Below are 17,225 nucleotides of genomic sequence, written 5' to 3'. Positions count from 1 at the left end.
TAAATACTAAGCTGTCACTGTGCAAGCTATTGCAAGTCTGTTTAGTAACCAGAGGTGAGAATTAAACCCTGCATCTGGCATATGTGAGGTTAAAGACCTTGACCATTATACCAACTCCGGCCCCCATATTAGCTGACAAAAATTTGCTGTTGAGGACTCCTGTCGCTGGCCAAGTACCTTTCCTTATGTTAGACTGTATGATAATTCCATGTTTGACAGGCTGTTGAGGGACTTAGAGGATGACATTTAGTCTTTTCTGTGTGAGCTTGCTGTTTCTCTCTCCACTTCTGGGGTCATGTGCTGTTGGCCTCATGTTAGGCCTGATGTTCCTGGGGATCTTCACTGTATGACTTTTACACTACTCTGTGAGGCAGTTAATATAATATGAACTGGATCTTCATTCTTGGGCTTAGGGTCTCCTAGTCCTCAAGTGTCATATTTTTGAACAAGTATTAGATTTAGTTTCCCCTTTTCCTTGTGGGACATTCGTAGGTCAAACTTTATCCAGCTCAGATCCTGCTGGAGATGCTATCTTCTGCTTCCTCCTTTGCAGTAATCCATCCAGCAAGCTGTACTTGTGACTTTGTCCTAGAGGTAGAGGAAGCAGCACTAGTCTTCTCACTTAAGTCATGTACTTACTGTAACAGACGTGCAAGGGCCAGGCTCATCAGCCTCTTTTCCCTTGTCATTTTGGTGGGGGTGTGGAAGTTGCTTTATAGAGCTGTACCTCCTTCCATGGTTTCTTATTGTTTCGTGCACTACATTCCACTGGCTCTCAGAGATAGGGAGAGGCATCCTTCCTTTTATATAATGCTGGGAAAGGGAGGGAGCTAAATGGCCTTAGAAAGCTATGTGCTAAGCTGCTTAAGTCCATAGAAGTAGAGGAAGATGCATAGTTGACCAAGACATCTAGTACTGCAAAATGCATTATTTGTTGTTAGATGTTGTGAAGATAAATTATTTTTGCCTCTCTTCTAACAGATATGTAGTCAGATGATTTAACTTTAGCTGTTTTCTTCCAGTAACAACTGGTTTTGATCAGAAACTTCTAATTACAGTTTACTAATAGAAACAGTAATTGGTATGTGATAAATACTTTAACTTTAATAAGATCATGCTTGATTAGGGGCTGTGTCTATGCACATTTTTTTTTCCATTTTGGATATAACTAATTGAGAAATCCAGAAATTCTGCAGGCTTATTTCCTTATATGGTCAAGTGTTCGTTTGGCAAGTAGTTTATGATAGTAGCTAACATCTCTGAATTTCTTTTGTAGGTGAGACAGTAATATCTTGTGAGGCAGAAATGAAGCAGTACAAATTGTGTACCTTTGTATTTAATGTCTTGAACTCTCAAAAGCGTTGTGAAGCATGGAGTTCAAATATACTACTGGGCTGTTTTTATTCCCTTACCTCTGTTTTACCATGCTGCTGTCTCTCTCCTTGCTACATTAGTCCATTCCTTCCCCTTGGAAGTGAAAGGGTTATGCTTCATTCCTTCCACCCAGAGGCAGGAGCCAAATGGCATAGAGTCGAATCATATACTCTATACTCTGGAACAAGCTACCCATCTATGTCAAGCAAAGTTCTTCATTAGCACTCTTCAAGAAAAATCTTGATGAGTGGATGGGAACTAGGAAATACACCCCGGGGATCACTTCTGTGTGTCTGCTGGACAGTGGCACAGGAAAATAACTTTCTTGGGTGGCGTAAGCCATGGTACCTTGCTGGCAAGGCTTACGTAGGCCCTTGGGCCAATAGCCTAGGACGTACCTATGACCGTGGGGTTTCCTTTAAGGCCCTAATCTCTCTCTGCATACCCAATGCCTACCCTACACTTACAAGTAGTGCAACTCCTCAGGACAGGCCTGGCTCCTGTTGAAGTCAGGGCTTTTGTAGGATCTCTAATCTCCAATCTCCAGTAGGATTCTACAGAGGGACCAACCACCCCGGCATGTGCTCCATGGTCTCCACCGCCAACATCCAAAGGGGGGGGGGGGGGCTGGCAAACCCACTGACTGCCTTCTTCCCCCACATCAACTCCAGAAGGTGCCAGAGCTGCTGTTCGATCTCTGGTAATTTGGGTCTTAGTCAATCCTTCAATTGCTTCTGTTTATATTTATTACATAGGATATGAATTTATTTTAAATAAGGTCTTTCTATGTTTAGAAAAGAACTTGAAGGAAAACCTGTAATCTTAAACTGGATGTTTTAAGAGAGAGATTATGGTTTTGCTGCCATTATGTATGCAAGTGTATGGGTTCGGGCTGCTAGGTGGGAAGACATTTTCTTGCAGTACATTTGGTTAGGTTGAAGTGAAATTCAACAGCAAAGATGCATGGATATTGCAGGGAAATGCCTTGCCTCCTAACAGCTTAAACCCAAGTGTAATACTGCAGGAGAACATTTTAGTAAACCAGTTTCACCTTAAGCCACTTCTCTTGGCTTAAATGGGAGAGTGCCTTAACTATATCCTAGGTGCCCTGAGAGTCTAATCAGTTGTTCAAGTTGTGGTTGGAGGTGGCACTGGGCGGTGAAGTAATTATACGGTGTGTGCCTGTTCATCTTTCCTGGTGAGGGATGAGTGTAGGGTGGGGCTCTTTATCTCACTCAGGCTGTGATAGAGGCCAGAAGCCATGAGAGCAGTTGTAGGTAGGGCATGAGGAAGGATGTCTAATTTGTGTGCCCAGAGTTGCCTGCTTCCTGAAACCATACTTCATTGCAGACTCAACTTTTCAGTGGGACTCCACCATGCAAGAGAGAGGGCCACCAGTGCTAGTAGTTCAGGCCACTATGAGGACCAGGTGTGGCTCTCTGTTCCAGTTCACACCCATTACCCTTGCACCAGAGTGAGGGATGGCAACCCGCAGTCCAGTGGGGTATATAAACAGGGGACAGATCCACTGTTAAAAAACAGGACTTGGGAGGAAGCCACAGTGCCACAACAGGGAACCTATGCTTTTAAAACTGCTAACAAAAAAATAAAATGTATTAATATTTACTGAAAGTATGTACAATGTGTATAGCCGTGGTGGTGCAGCGGTAGCATTGTTGCCTCACAGCAAGAGGTTCTCCCGTTCGATTCTTGGCTGGAGAGCGGGGAGTGCCTTCTGTGTGGAGTCTGCATGTCCTCCCCGTGGTTGGGTGGACGTTCAAAAGAAATGCGTAAATGGGGGTGCCTTCGTTGAAGGTTGAACGTCGAGCTGGCATCTCGGCGTTCGTCAAAATCTACTGCCAATCATTAGCGGACTGGAGTTCTGCTGTGGTGACCCCTAACCGGGAAAAGCTGAAAGACAACAACAACATATACAATGTGTGTGTTCATGCAGTGTTATCTGTAGTAGATGGATTGGCTGGACTGTTTGTTCTCCATGTTACTTTTCAGTGCACTATTGTCCTAAGCTTTGATGGTACTTTATTTGTGCTTAGTGTGTGGATGGCTAACTGTAAAATCTGGTGTGACCATGTGCATTTTCTGTTATATCTGTAAGAATTTGCAGCACATTACCCAGAAAATTTCCATTTTTTATGCTAGAGTGACTCATAGTACTGAATGTGATGCTGAGATAACACAAGAAGGAAAGAATCATTTATTTATTTGTTTAACATTTGTTACTGGGAAAGTCCAACTTGGAACGAAGCCAATTTTCAGCAGAGGCCCAGGGAGAAATGCTCCAGATGTTCTAAGATTATGCTGCAGATGGATAACTGTAGGCCATACCACTCTCATTACTGTGTGTTTTGAACTTAATTACCTCTTCTCTCATGGTTAAAGATACTTCAGGCCTGCACTGGGGAGTACATTCCCAAATGCAGTTCCAAGTGTAGGAGTAGCTGTTCTTGTCCTTTCCCTAGATAGTGCTTCCGCAGCAGAACGCTGCATCACCCTGCCTCCCCTAAGGATGGTGGAGTAGGCATCAATTTCTCACTCCCATCCTATCCAGCTTTTTCAGCACCCAGGCTGGTAGTCGTATCCATATAGCTGGGGGATAGTCAGGGTCAGTATGCAATGGAGGCAGCTTGACTGTAAAATTATTTTGTAAATGATGATTTTACATTGTTAATTTAAAATAGTTCCTCTCCTAAATTAGTGGTGCAGTACTTCTATAGCTACTACATTCTTGTTAGCTCCATTGTTTGTCTTTTCGGCTTTTCCCGGTTAGGGTTCGCCACAGCGGAACTCCGGTCTGCTAATGATTGGCAGTAGATTTTTATGGTGCCGAGTTGCCATCCTGATGCCCAAACTTCAGCGAAGGCACTCCCATTCACGCATGTCTTTCGGAGGCCACTCGACCGCAGGGAGGACATGCAGACTCCACACAGAAGACACTCCAGCCAAGAATCGTACAGGAGAACCTCTTGCTGTGAGGCAACAATGCTACCGCTGTACCACCGCAGCTTATTCTTGTTAGCTCCATAACTTTCCTGAATCAAGTAATTCATCTCCCCCCCCCCCCCTCCCCCCTGAAAAAAAAAGCTGTTTCTAGTTCAGTTTTCTCTAATATGGTAGATTACTGTTTGCAAGACATTTTATTTCTTGGTGCTTTACTGCATATTGCATCACTTCTTGGGTGGAGGGTGGTCCATGGTCTTCAGTGAAAATTTACCTAGTGGCACTTGTATGTGTAGGCAACCCAGGACTTTGGGTGAGAGTCAAGCAGATAGGAGTCAATTATCCAGGCAGTTATAGTGAGTGGTTAGGGCTTTCCCTTGGTCTGTCAAATCCTCCTCCCTGTCCACAGCAGATGAAGGTGTTCATCCCTTGGAGTTAACTCAATGGGAACATGTTCTAAATGTTCACTACAGTGCATGACTGCACTACCTGTTTGGTAAGCACATTGACATGAAGTCTACATCTTGTGTCAGTACAGCAGCAGATCAGGCTGCCTTCCCTCCCACGAGGAGGGATAAGCTGGCATTGGGTACTCACTCCTACACTACCTTCTGTTTTACTAATCCTTTCCAGGTCGTTACATTCAGGTTTTTATCCCTGTCTACCTCAGTGCTAGAAGGACAGATTGTGACCATAAAATTTACAGACTGCATTTCTTTTTTACGGGGAAACATTGGTAAAGGGTCCCATAGTAGATGCATAGATGACCCAGCCAGAGAAACCTTGACATAACAGTGGAACAGCTGTACAAAAATGTTTTCAAACCTTCCTTTATCAAGACATCATGTGAGATATGTAAAAATTATCTTTCATGGAATAAATGCATTTCTTTTTGTTTATAGTGTGAGTTGTTTTGTCAGGTTTAAAGTAGCTGAAAGAATTTTATCAGACGTAATGAGGACAGCTGCCACTCAAATGTACTTCTCCCTTCTCACTGGGCAGAAATTTGCACATGGTATGCATTTTAAAAATAAATATCTTTACAGTTTGCTCTCTGTCTTGTAAAATAAATTCGTAGAGCTCATCCCCCATGGTTTAAACAGCATATTGACTTCTTGACAGCCTTCTGCAAGGGTGCACTTCATTACTTGGGTGTAGAACACTGCCTTGCAGTTGGGCATGCCATTCATTAATGGATCACACCGCAATGCAAGTCTTTCAACATATCATCACACTGTTTAGTGCACAGGGCATGAGAACTGAACTCCAGGTGTTTATTTTAAAAGTTACAGGGTGAATTATAAAGGTGTCTTTAAAGTACATGCCATATGCAGATTTGCCTTAACTTAACATGCAATTAGTTGGATATTGCATCTCTAGTTCATCTTTGTAGAAATTGCTTTGTGTTAGTTTTTGTGATTGAGTGCCAGGTTATAAAGTGAACAGGAGAGTTTCAGCAGCTCCTACTCAGGGTCTCAGAAAGAATGCAAATTATTTTTGGTAAGCAGTACTGTTTGTTTAAGAGTGCAAGGTCAGGATGTTTTCACAATTTTGCTTTAGTGAAGTTCTGTTATGAAAACTCAGTGGTCTAATCTGCTAGATATTTCCTCAACAGGATTTTTTAACCAAGTATGTAAATGCTTAAAGCTTTCCTCAAGTTCCAGAAAAAATACAGACTGGAAAAACATATAGAAGTTCACCTTAACTTGGACCTGGATTTTTATTTTATATCTAGTTACTATTCTTGAAAAAGTCTTCTAAGTATGCTGCATTTTATTCTCATTAGTAGCGGGCTGCATTGGTGCAGCGGTTAGCATTGTCACCTCACATCAAAAGGTTCTCTTGTTCGATTCTCGGCTGGAGCGCCATCTGTGTGGAGTCTGCATCTCCTCCCTGCAGTCGAGTGACGTTTAAAGACATGCAGGTAGGTGCTTGCATGAATGGGTGGGCCTTCTTTGAAGGTTGGGTGTCGGGCTTGCAACTCAGCACAGTAACAATCCACTGCCAATCATTAGCAGACCGGAGTTCCGCTGTGGCGACCCCTAACCGGGAAAATCCGAAAGAAGAAGTTAAGTAAGTTTTCTCAGAGCTAATAACAATATGATTTGGTACCCTAGGCAGTGCCCCCACCCATTGGTGAAGTTGAAGTGAAGGATGAAAAAAGAAAAGAGGGGGAAGGGGATCCAGGTTAAACCAATAGCATTAATGCATTTACATAATAGCTCTGGGTGCATTAACCAGGATTGGTAAATTATAACAAAGAGTTATAATAACCTCTTGCTACAGTTCATTAACTGTAATTTTACTCAAAGTAAAGGTCTTCAGTCCTGACAAAGAGGTGTTATGTACCTTAATGATAGCTGTTTGCCTTTGCTAAATAAATTGTGTCAAACATCTTTCCTAAACTGTGTCAAAGAGCTGTACTTGTTCCTTGCTGCAGAAAATCTTTTTTTTAATTACGGAAATATATTTTTAAGTTGCAGTTAAATGATTTCTAATGATGCTTGCAGGATCAAATTAGTACCTCTTCTACAGTGCTAGCCGTCCCCACTGACAGCTTGTGTTGGGGCTGCAGCTCTCTCTGCCCTGTCTTTCCTGTGTCTTTGACTTTTCTTTGTAGAGCTCATCTATTTGGTGGAAGAGTGGCCTTACTTTTAATTTATTTTTTACACATTGAAAGGTTTAATAAAAAGGAAGCTGACAAAAAAAAGAATATTTTCATTTTTAGATTCAGGAGTTTTTACTCTGTTTCTAAAGCTAAATGCTAGTGAGAAGCGGAGGCAGGCAAGAATCAGTAAGGCAGTTTTGTGCCCTTCATTTTCTATAGGCAAATGCATAAAGTAGAGACTGAAATGTCAAGGAGGTGCATGCATACCTTTCTAAAACAAAATTATCTAAAAATTCTGTTCATGTTTGACACTCTGAGTGATAGATTCATGAACAGTTTAAAGGCAGATTCCCACAGCCTAAAGCCATTATCTTTGGAAACTTCTAACCAGAAAGTAAACCTATTTAATAGGCCTACAAAATGCAAGTCTGTCTACGGCTGTTAAAACAGATATGGTTTACAAGCTTTCACTTTTGTCTGTTGTCTGGGAGGTCTGATATTCCCGGGTACTCAAAAGCTACAAAGTAAGCAGAGGGACAATTTTATTATTTTTTTAAAGTAAAGCGGCTTTTATTCTATTTTATTATTATTTTAAAATGTGTTCATTCTTTCACCATGCTTGTTTTAGAGGGGGTCATTTTAGGAGTTAAATGTTCCTGTTCACAACTTTTCTGTTTAGGATTGCATAAACCTCAGATTTATTATTATGTATAACTCAGTATGTAATGATACTGAACTGTTCTGCTTAGCATAAGTTATGTGATTTCTGTACTGCACTTTGATATGTTGCATTTTTTGTGTTGGGGCATGTTGCCTGACTTTCCAAATGACTGTATTTAAACATTAATGTCCTTTTTATTGTCGATCAAAGAAATAAAATATGAAGGACAAGTGAAATATAAAGACCAAGATATAGTGGACGCTTTTGAAGATATTTATAAGAAATTATACAATATACCCTTATCACCATCTACAGACAGATTTGAGGATTTTATACATAATATACACTTTACAAATTACAGAAGATCAAAGGAAGCTCTTAAAATCACTGTTACAATTAAAAGAGATAAAAGCTGCAGTAAGCAAACTAAAACTAGGTAAATCCCCTGGGCCTGATGGATACACATCTGATTTTTATAAGTTATTCATGGAACCTATCTCCAAAGTTTTATTAAAAGTTTTCAACTATATAATACAATATGGTATAACAGACAAATACTTAAATAACTCCAAGACAGTGTTGATTCCTAAACCGCATTCTGACCCAACAGATCCAGCAAATTATAGACCAATAGCCCTCATAAACACTGATATTAAGATATTAGCTCATGTTATAGCAAATAGACTTAAGAATATACTCCCCTCTATTATTTCCCAACAACAAATGGGCTTTATGACAGACAAACAAGTGACAACACCCTCCTCTTAGATACCATTGTAAGACTACTTAATAGTGATAAATACCCCAGATATGCCCTTACAGTAGATGCAACCAAAGCTTTTGATAGAGTAAAGTTACACTTTCTCTTTAATATACTGCCTTTATATGGTTTTCCTCAAGAGTTCATTAAAATGATCCAGGTTCTGTATCAGAAAGCTTCTACCACTATACAGGTAAACTTATAACTGACCCTATACTCTTATCCAATGGTACAAGACAAGGATGTCCTCTTTTGCCATACCTATTTGATCTTTATCTAGAATCCCCCCTCCTGTTTCTTTCACAAAAAACCTTTCATCATATTCCCAGAATCCACAATACAAATCTTATATACTCTGCCTTTGCCGATGACTTAAATGTATACTTCCAACTCCCCAATACTGACCTCCCAAAAATACTTAAAGCTTTTGATGAGTTCTCGGTAGTTTCAAACTATAACTTAAATTTAAACAAGTCACACATATTTCCTCTCAATCCTATAAGTCATAAAGAATTGTACTTTCCCATGAGTGAGATCAAAATAAACTATCTGATAAAATATCTAGGAATACTATTTACTTTGGACTTCAAAGATATTATAAACAATAACTTACTAAGTACGTGGACTAGTATTCAAAACGATATTGATAGATGGAAGAACATCAATATGTCTCTACTGTCAGAAGCTAGTGTTGTCAAGATGAATTTTCTACCAAGAATACTCTTTCAGTTAAATGATACTTTTTTCAAATATTCCCCAAAACTTCTTCCTTGCCATGGAAAAAGCTATATTATGATTCTTATGGTATCCCAAATCTACCAGAATTAAATATGTAAAACCTGTACTCTCCAAAGATAAGGGGGGGATTGGGGCTGCCTGATTTTAAGCTTTACTGTACTATAATCACTGTCTACAGACTAATACAAATAATAAACTATGACTCGTATATAAATACTTGGACACCCCAGTGGACCAAAATCTGGTATGAACAGTTGAAATCCCTTGGCTATAATATCAAATCCCTACCATTCTTGAATTTAAACCAGACTAGCATATACATGAAGAATCTACACCCACTAATTAAAAACATGATTCTTACAACACATAAACTATTTAAATTATTGCAATTAGCTGACACTTTTGCCCTTATACAACAGTTGCACCTAAATCCTAAACTACTAATAAATAATAAACCCGTAAATCTAACAAACTACCCCCTGATAAAAGACTACACAATATGGGATATATACCAATGGAAAGACTCTAACACGGGGCAAATGAGACTTGAACTCAAACTCCCTAAGAAATATAGTATTATCCTTAACCAACTTCACCATCTTATAAATGCTAAATTCTCACAAATACACACTGACTTACAGAACATAAATTTAGTTAAATTAACACTTGAAAATCTTGCAATTAAAGGGAAAACAGTTTCTAGGACTTATAAAATTGTAATGAGCGCAAAACAACAGAATTCTTTATTATTCTCAAACTATTGGCAAACAAAAAATCAATCACTGACTGAAGAAAATAAGAAACAAGTCATTGAAAATACAATCAAATTCATTCCTTTCAAGAAGCTGTTATATACACAAATGATGGTAAATAATCTATATTATACCTTATCTAAATTAAATAAATTCAATCCTAACTTTTCGCCTATATGTCCCCATTGTCCGGATCAAACAGCTGATATTTTGCATGTCATGTGGAACTGTACTAAGATACACAACTTATGGTGTTCCTTGAGAGTAAGATTAGAGAAGATGGGATATGAAAAATCAACCCTTACATGGGAGACAGCTATATTGCACATTAACATCAATCAACTTCCAAAAATATTAAAACATGTCTTTATTACTATGTGTAAATTCTTTATTACAATGAATTGGAAGTTCATGTCACCAATTACATGGGAAAATTTTAGCAATCTTGCTATCAAATATATCTCATCTCACAAATTAGTTTATTCAAAAACAAAAAACAAAGCTATTACCAAAAATATTGGGATAACTTACTAGATATAATTCTTGACAAATAAAATTCGCCCACAAATTGACATGAAAAGCTAACCTTTTAATAAGAAATGAGTGTAGTATAACCAGTTTTTTTGCATCTTCCCCTTCTCTTAGTATATGTGTATCTAGATATTTTCCCTAACCATACAATAAATGGTTGAATTTCTATCTTTACTTTCTATATAGACTATCTCCATTCCACTATCCCTTATGAGACCAGATGAACATAAGAATTCTCATACTCTACTTGACGATGTAGTGACTTCTAGTGTATATATTGTGTGTGTGTATGTATATATATATATATATATATATATATATATATATATAAGTTTCTTGAAACAAGATTGTCTGTTTTCTTTAGATATGCACTTGTATTGTTTATTTGTGTTTTTGAGTTATTGTATTGTTGTTATCATTTGGAAAAAAAAGAAAATTGAAATAAAGAGATTTTGGAAAACAAAATGTCATTTTTATTATGTCCCTTTAGCTTGCCTGCTAGGTCCTGACTGAAAGGCTTCTTTTTTAGACCTTTATCTGTAAAACAATACACAAATTGCTTTACTTATAACATAAGCACAATTTTACAGTGCCCATATGCTATAATCTTAAAGTGCCCTTCCTGAGAAAAAGAGACATTACTTCTTTGCCAAGGTTGCTTAGGTTGTGAATGTGAACAAGGAATGCAGTTTTAAATGAGCATTACAGTCCTATCCTTCATGCTTAAAACAGTTAATACTCAGAGAATGTAAATGTATAAAAAGTCATAAATGCAACCCTGCCTTGTCTGAGTATATAATTTGCAGATCAAAAAATATATACTTCCCTGGAATCCTAAATGTCACCTTTTTTTTTAATCTGATTTGCATATGGTATTTTTTTGTATGAGTGTGTGTGTGGTATATATATATATATATATATATATATATATATACACAAATGCGCGCACACACACACACACACATATATATATATATATATTTATATGGGTCTACTACTTTACCACGAATTGTCACTTAACCAAAAACGAAAAGTAGAACCCCACTTCAGTGAAAGTGCGCTTCAACGAAAGTGCACTTTTGCTGAAGTCTAGGCACCCGATCGCCTCACAAATAAAAAAAAAATATGTAACAAAAACATGCTTTTGAAGGGGGCAAGCCCCCTGCACCCCCCACAACCCCCTATTGAAACTTCGAAAACTGACTATGGAGATCCATATTCCCTTTTCCTCGGTGTAGTCAGATCTCAGAGTTGATATATTTAAGTAGGGGGTTGTGGGGGGTGCAGGGGGTGTGGGTTCATACAAGTGGAGTTTGAAGTACTGAAACTTCGACCAAAAACAGTAACCTATATCTATAGATATATATATATATATATATATATATATATATATATATATATATACGCACACACATGCACATGCATTCTCTGTTGAAATATGTCAAAATTCAAAATGTTGACAATGGAATATGTCCTCCCCCCACTGTTGTGCGATCTTCGAGTTGGTATATGTAATTATCAGGGGGTTTGGGGGCCACAGGGGTCTTGCCCCCCCTGCATAGAATAGGTTTCAATATTTTGTATTTCAACATTTAGTACCTTTCAGCAGTTAATACATTCAACATTTTGGCACATAACACTCTCTCTCTCTCTCTCTCTATATATATATATATATATATATATATATATATATATATATATACATACATACATATACATATATATATATATATAGAGAGAGAGAGAGACATGCATGCACATTAACAAATTTGTTTGTTTTTTGCCATAAATGTATTTCTGTTTTGCTGACTGCACTGTGATGTACTGACCCAAATTAACCCATTACAGGCTGCCTATGTGGCAAACACAGTCATGTAAAATACATGGAGAAAATTCTAGTAATATAGAAACTAGCACAAAAAATATCATTGAAATACATAATAGTGTATGTCAGATCTATGTAATCTTCATCCTTGGGGGGTCAGTAGTGCTATGTGGACTTTTACAGACCAGGATTACATAGAGAAATTGTAACATATAGACCACATGTGGAAGATGAGTCGTAGTTGCATTTCACTCATATTGACGGTTAGAATTTGTGTTGATGAAAGCAAGATCGTAGATGAAATAAATGAGAGGAATGGTTGAAGCAGTAACATTTGGGTATATGCATCAGATGGTGTATAATTGGGTACAGAACTGTTTGAAGTCTGATAAGTCATGAGGAGAGACAGAGAATGGGGCAAGCTCTGTTCCTTTAGATTTATTATTTCAAGCTTTACTGGAATGATGTTGCCATTGTTTTGGTTGATATTTATCTGCCTTTTCATATAAAATTCCTGATGTTTTATGTTAGTTGTAGGTTTCTTGTTTGCTGAATAAGAGAAGTGATCTGGTCCAAGGAACTTTTCCAACCACATCCTGGGCCACAGACACAGTTATCTCTTGCATTACAGGTTATCTATCCACCATAACCTACTTAAAGGAAATTTAAGAAGTTGTAGGGTGTGCGTCAAAGGTCTTAGAGCAAGTCCTGACAGAGACTCAAAAAGTTTAAACAAAGTTAAGTAATTTTATAGAAAATGTTCTCGTTGAGGTATTTGACAATAATTCAGATACTACTGAAGCAATACAACAGGAGAAAAAAAAATAAGGAAAGAGCAGTATTCTAATTCTGAAATGAAAATGGAGATGTTCATCGTGCATACAGCTGCAGTCATAACAGATGGGTTCTCCTGCTGTCAGGCGGGTCCTCGGTCGGCCGAATTCCAAAGTCTAGGTCCAGCGTCGGTTGTTGTCGCTTCTTCCCTGACGTCAGTGCGACAGGGGTATAAAAGAACCAGCCGACGCCATTTTCTTCAGTCTTTCTTGCCTTGGGGTGCCCGAAGCAGAAGCAGTTCGCAAGTGCCGGTCGGCCAGCTCCTGAGATTACGAAAATTTGGAAACCGAAGTCTTCTTAAACCCCATTGGGGAAACTTTTCTTGCCTCAGACCGATGTCAGACAAAGTTAATAATTGTATTTCTTGTGGGAAGCAAATACCGCATAAGGATTTCCATTCCCTCTGCATACCTTGTTTAGGCCCAGACCACGACGTCTCGGTCTGTCGCTTTTGTGCTACATTCAACAAACGCACTATTAAGCGTCGGGCGGAGTTCGCCCAGCATTATTTTGGGAAAGCATGTAACTATACTATGTCGTCGGATACTCTGACTCCGGTTTTGTCTAAAAAACGCAAAGACAAGGACCCACGAGGTCCGCGGCCTCTACCGACACCACGCCAAAGCCGACTCCACGTGGTCCGGTTCTCAGCGAGGTGCCTACGCAGCCCCTGACTACCGTCGACCTGTCTTTGACGGTGTCTCCTGTACCCGAGGTCGCAGGCTCCTCGGCCCACACCCCGACTACAGATACCGAAGTCATTCTTAGCGTTGAAACTCAGAATGTGGACAGGTCTACCTCCACTCAAGGTGTCTTCAGAACTTCCTCTTCCTTCTCCATCAAGGCTTTCACAAAGTCTAAAGCATCCATGCACTCAAGAGACCAGCTACACAGGGCCCATCTCCAGGCCCCATGCCTAAGAAACAGATGCTTAAAATGGCTGAGGATTTAATTACTCTTATCAGAGGTTCTCAGCCCCCACCGGACAAAAGGCCTGGAGTGGAGGAAGATTCCCCCTCCTCTGATCAGGGCTCCATTATTTCAGAGCACTCTGAAGATCAGGAACATTCTTACTCCCCTTTTGAAGACTCTGATGCGGAGGAGTCCATCCCTTCTGTATCCCCCCCTGAGGATTACTCATTTGGGAAACTTTGCATACCTTAAGGGAACACTTCCACTGGGAAGGCCAGGATTATTCAGATTCCAAGAAAAGGCTCAGGGAATTTCTCTTGCTTCCTCAGCACAGGCCTCTGGCTATACCTCCTGTCTTGGACATCCTAGATGATGTTTACTCGGAGGCCTGCCTTAACCCGGACTCTCTACCTCCAGCTCCAGTTAAGCCTGACAGGTACTACAGGGTCCCTGACTCACACCAATTTCTATACAAGAGCCATGCTGCTGACCTAGAAACCATCTCACAGGGCCCCAAGGGAGTTAAGGCCTCCATTGCTAAAAATCCACTGCCTTCTGAGAGAGATTCCAGATCCTTAGAAAGGTGGGGAAAAAAGGTATATACTTCGGCTACCTTATCCATGAGGGCCTTAAACTGTCAGTTTCATATGCTAAAATACTAACAGTTTTTGCTATCACAATTGAAAAGTAAAATGTCACAACCTGAACAACCAGACTTGAAGGAGTTGCAGGATTTGATGCATAGTGCAGAACAAGTGGGTAAGCATACCTTACAATGTGGTTTTGATGCTCTAGAGGCCTCATGTAGAGCTGCTGTTACAGGATCAGTCATACGTAGGCATGCCTGGCTCAAGGAACAAGCCTTGCCTGATCATGTCAAAGCTAAATTACTGGACACCTTTCTTCAAAAGGATGTACAATTTGGTGCTAATGCTGAGGAGGTATTAAGAAAAATGGAGGAAAAGGCTAAATCAATGCAAACTGAAAGAATTTCTACAGGTTCAACCCCCACGTTTTAGTAGAAATTGGCCTTCCAAAAACTGGTCCTTTCCTGCCACAGACAGACCCCAAAGAGGCAGATACAGGCACCCGAGGGGCAGAGGACAATCCCAAGGATCGTATAGAGGCAGACAATGGCAAGCTCTTACACAAATAGGTGGTGAGGGCAACTCACAATTTTTCAGAAAGCAAACCCAATGTCTTTCCTCTTTGCATGCCAACCAGGTCTCAAATGACAGCCCCCTTAGGAGGAAAGCTGGAATTATTTTCAAAAAATTGGCATATTGTCACAAAGGACAAATGGATCCTGGACATTATAAACAGAGGCTACAAATTCCATTTTCACACCCTTCCAAAAATGAGAGGCATGCCAAACTTGCCACACAATCAAAGGGCAGAGGCACAAAGGCAAATTACAGATCTCATAAACATGAAAGCTATTCAAGAGGTACCTACGCACGAACAAGGTCAAGGTTTTTATTCCAGGCTATTTCTGGTGCCAAGGAAGGGAAAAGATTGGAGACCTATTTTGGATCTATCCATCCTAAACACATTTCTACTCGTGCCAAAATTCAAGATGCGCACTCTACAGCAACTTCTTCCCATGCTGGGCAAGGAGTCTTGGCTGGTAACATTGGACCTCAAGGAGGCATACCTGCATGTCCCAATCAGACAAAATTGCAGAAGGTACCTCAGATTTCTTGCAGGTTCAACCCATTATCAATTCTCTGCATTGCCCTTTGGCTTATCTACTGCGCCCAGAGTATTCACGAAATGCCTGGCATCAGTAATTGCCTAGTGCAGACTTCAAGGGATACAAATATATCCCTATTTGGACGACTGCCTGATCCAAGCGGACAGCAAGCACATTCTTCTGAAACATCTGGCTTATGTAATAATGTTATTGAACTCTCTGGGATGCACAGTCAGCAAAAAGAAATCAAGGCTAATACCCTCTCGGAAGATAAATTTCCTGGGTGCCAATTTGGACAAAAACACCCAGATGGCCTACCTCACGCCAGAGAAGCAGGGGCAACTAATTTAATACTTCAGAACACTAGCAAATTACACCAGGCTGACTGCAAGGAAAATCCTGCAGGCTCTGGGATTCATGCCATCTTGCATCTTACTAATCCCATGTGCAAAGCTGCATATGAGGAAACTTCAATGGTACCTGAAAAACATATGGTCTCAACACAGCCACAGTTTGGAAACAATAATACCACTAATTCCATGTCTGCAAAAGGAATTTCTGTGGTGGGCTCAAGCATGTCAAACAAACACAGGCCTTCCATTCAGCAAGCCTCAAGCAAATCAAGTCATCACAACAGACGCCTCGGACTACGCCTGGGGGGCGCACATAACAGATCGGTGCATTCAGGGCAAATGGTCCCAAAAAGAAAAGCACCTTCACATCAATCAAAAAGAAATGCTAGCAGTGATAAATGCTATTATAGCTTTCAAGGACCTTCTACAACCAGGTCAACTATTGATAAGGATGGACAACACCACAGTTATGTGGTACATAAACAAGCAGGGAGGAACACATTCTTACCCCCTATGCAGACTGGCCATGTCACTTTGGAACATGGCCATGGACTTACAAATGGAACTACAAGCACAGTACTTGCCAGGCAAGGAAAACACGCTGGCAGACAACCTAAGCAGGAATATGACAGATCCACACGAGTGGAAGTTGCATCCAAAAGTTTTTACAGAAATAATCCAAGAATGGGGAAGGCCAGACATAGATCTCTTTGCCTCCCACAAAAATCATCAATTGACAAAATTCTGCTCAAGGATCTTCCATCCAAAGGCCTGGAGAGTGGATGCTCTCTCTTTCAGTTGGACATCAATGACAGTTTATGCCTTCCCGCCTCTTCCTCTGCTGCCCAAAGTTCTATTAAAGACCAGAGCAGACAGACCAAAGATGATCCTCATTGCTCCGGACTGGCCAAGGCAACACTGGTACCCACTCCTGAGGAGCCTGACGCATTCCCCACCATGGACCCTGCCTCTAATGCCTCTTCTTCTGACTCAGCACAGCTTCAAAACTCTTCACAGTCAGCTAAAAACACTCAATCTAGCCGCATGGAAGATTCCTTAGCATCACAGCAGGCTCTACTCTCCAAGGAGGTGCGGGATGTCATTTTGGAGGTCAGAAGGCCATCAACTAGAAAAGCTTACTCCGCAAAATGGAAATGTTTTTGTGTCTGGAACGAGAAAAAGGGCCAGGACCCTGGAAAACTGAATTTACCTCAAATAGTACAATA

General features: G+C 40.1%; 1 protein-coding gene across 5 annotated transcripts in view; it reads left to right on the top strand.

Moving 5' to 3' along the window:
* GAB1 (GRB2 associated binding protein 1) overlaps nucleotides 1-17,225 on the top strand; it is a 1,599,067-nt gene that overhangs the window by 754,125 nt on the left and 827,717 nt on the right. The window lies entirely within an intron of this gene.

The sequence above is a fragment of the Protopterus annectens genome, chromosome 2.part1, assembly GCF_019279795.1.
Source record: "Protopterus annectens isolate FY-2018-M chromosome 2.part1, PAN1.0, whole genome shotgun sequence".
Classification (NCBI taxonomy): Eukaryota; Metazoa; Chordata; order Ceratodontiformes; family Protopteridae; genus Protopterus; species Protopterus annectens.
This window is presented reverse-complemented; position numbering and strand designations above follow the sequence as displayed.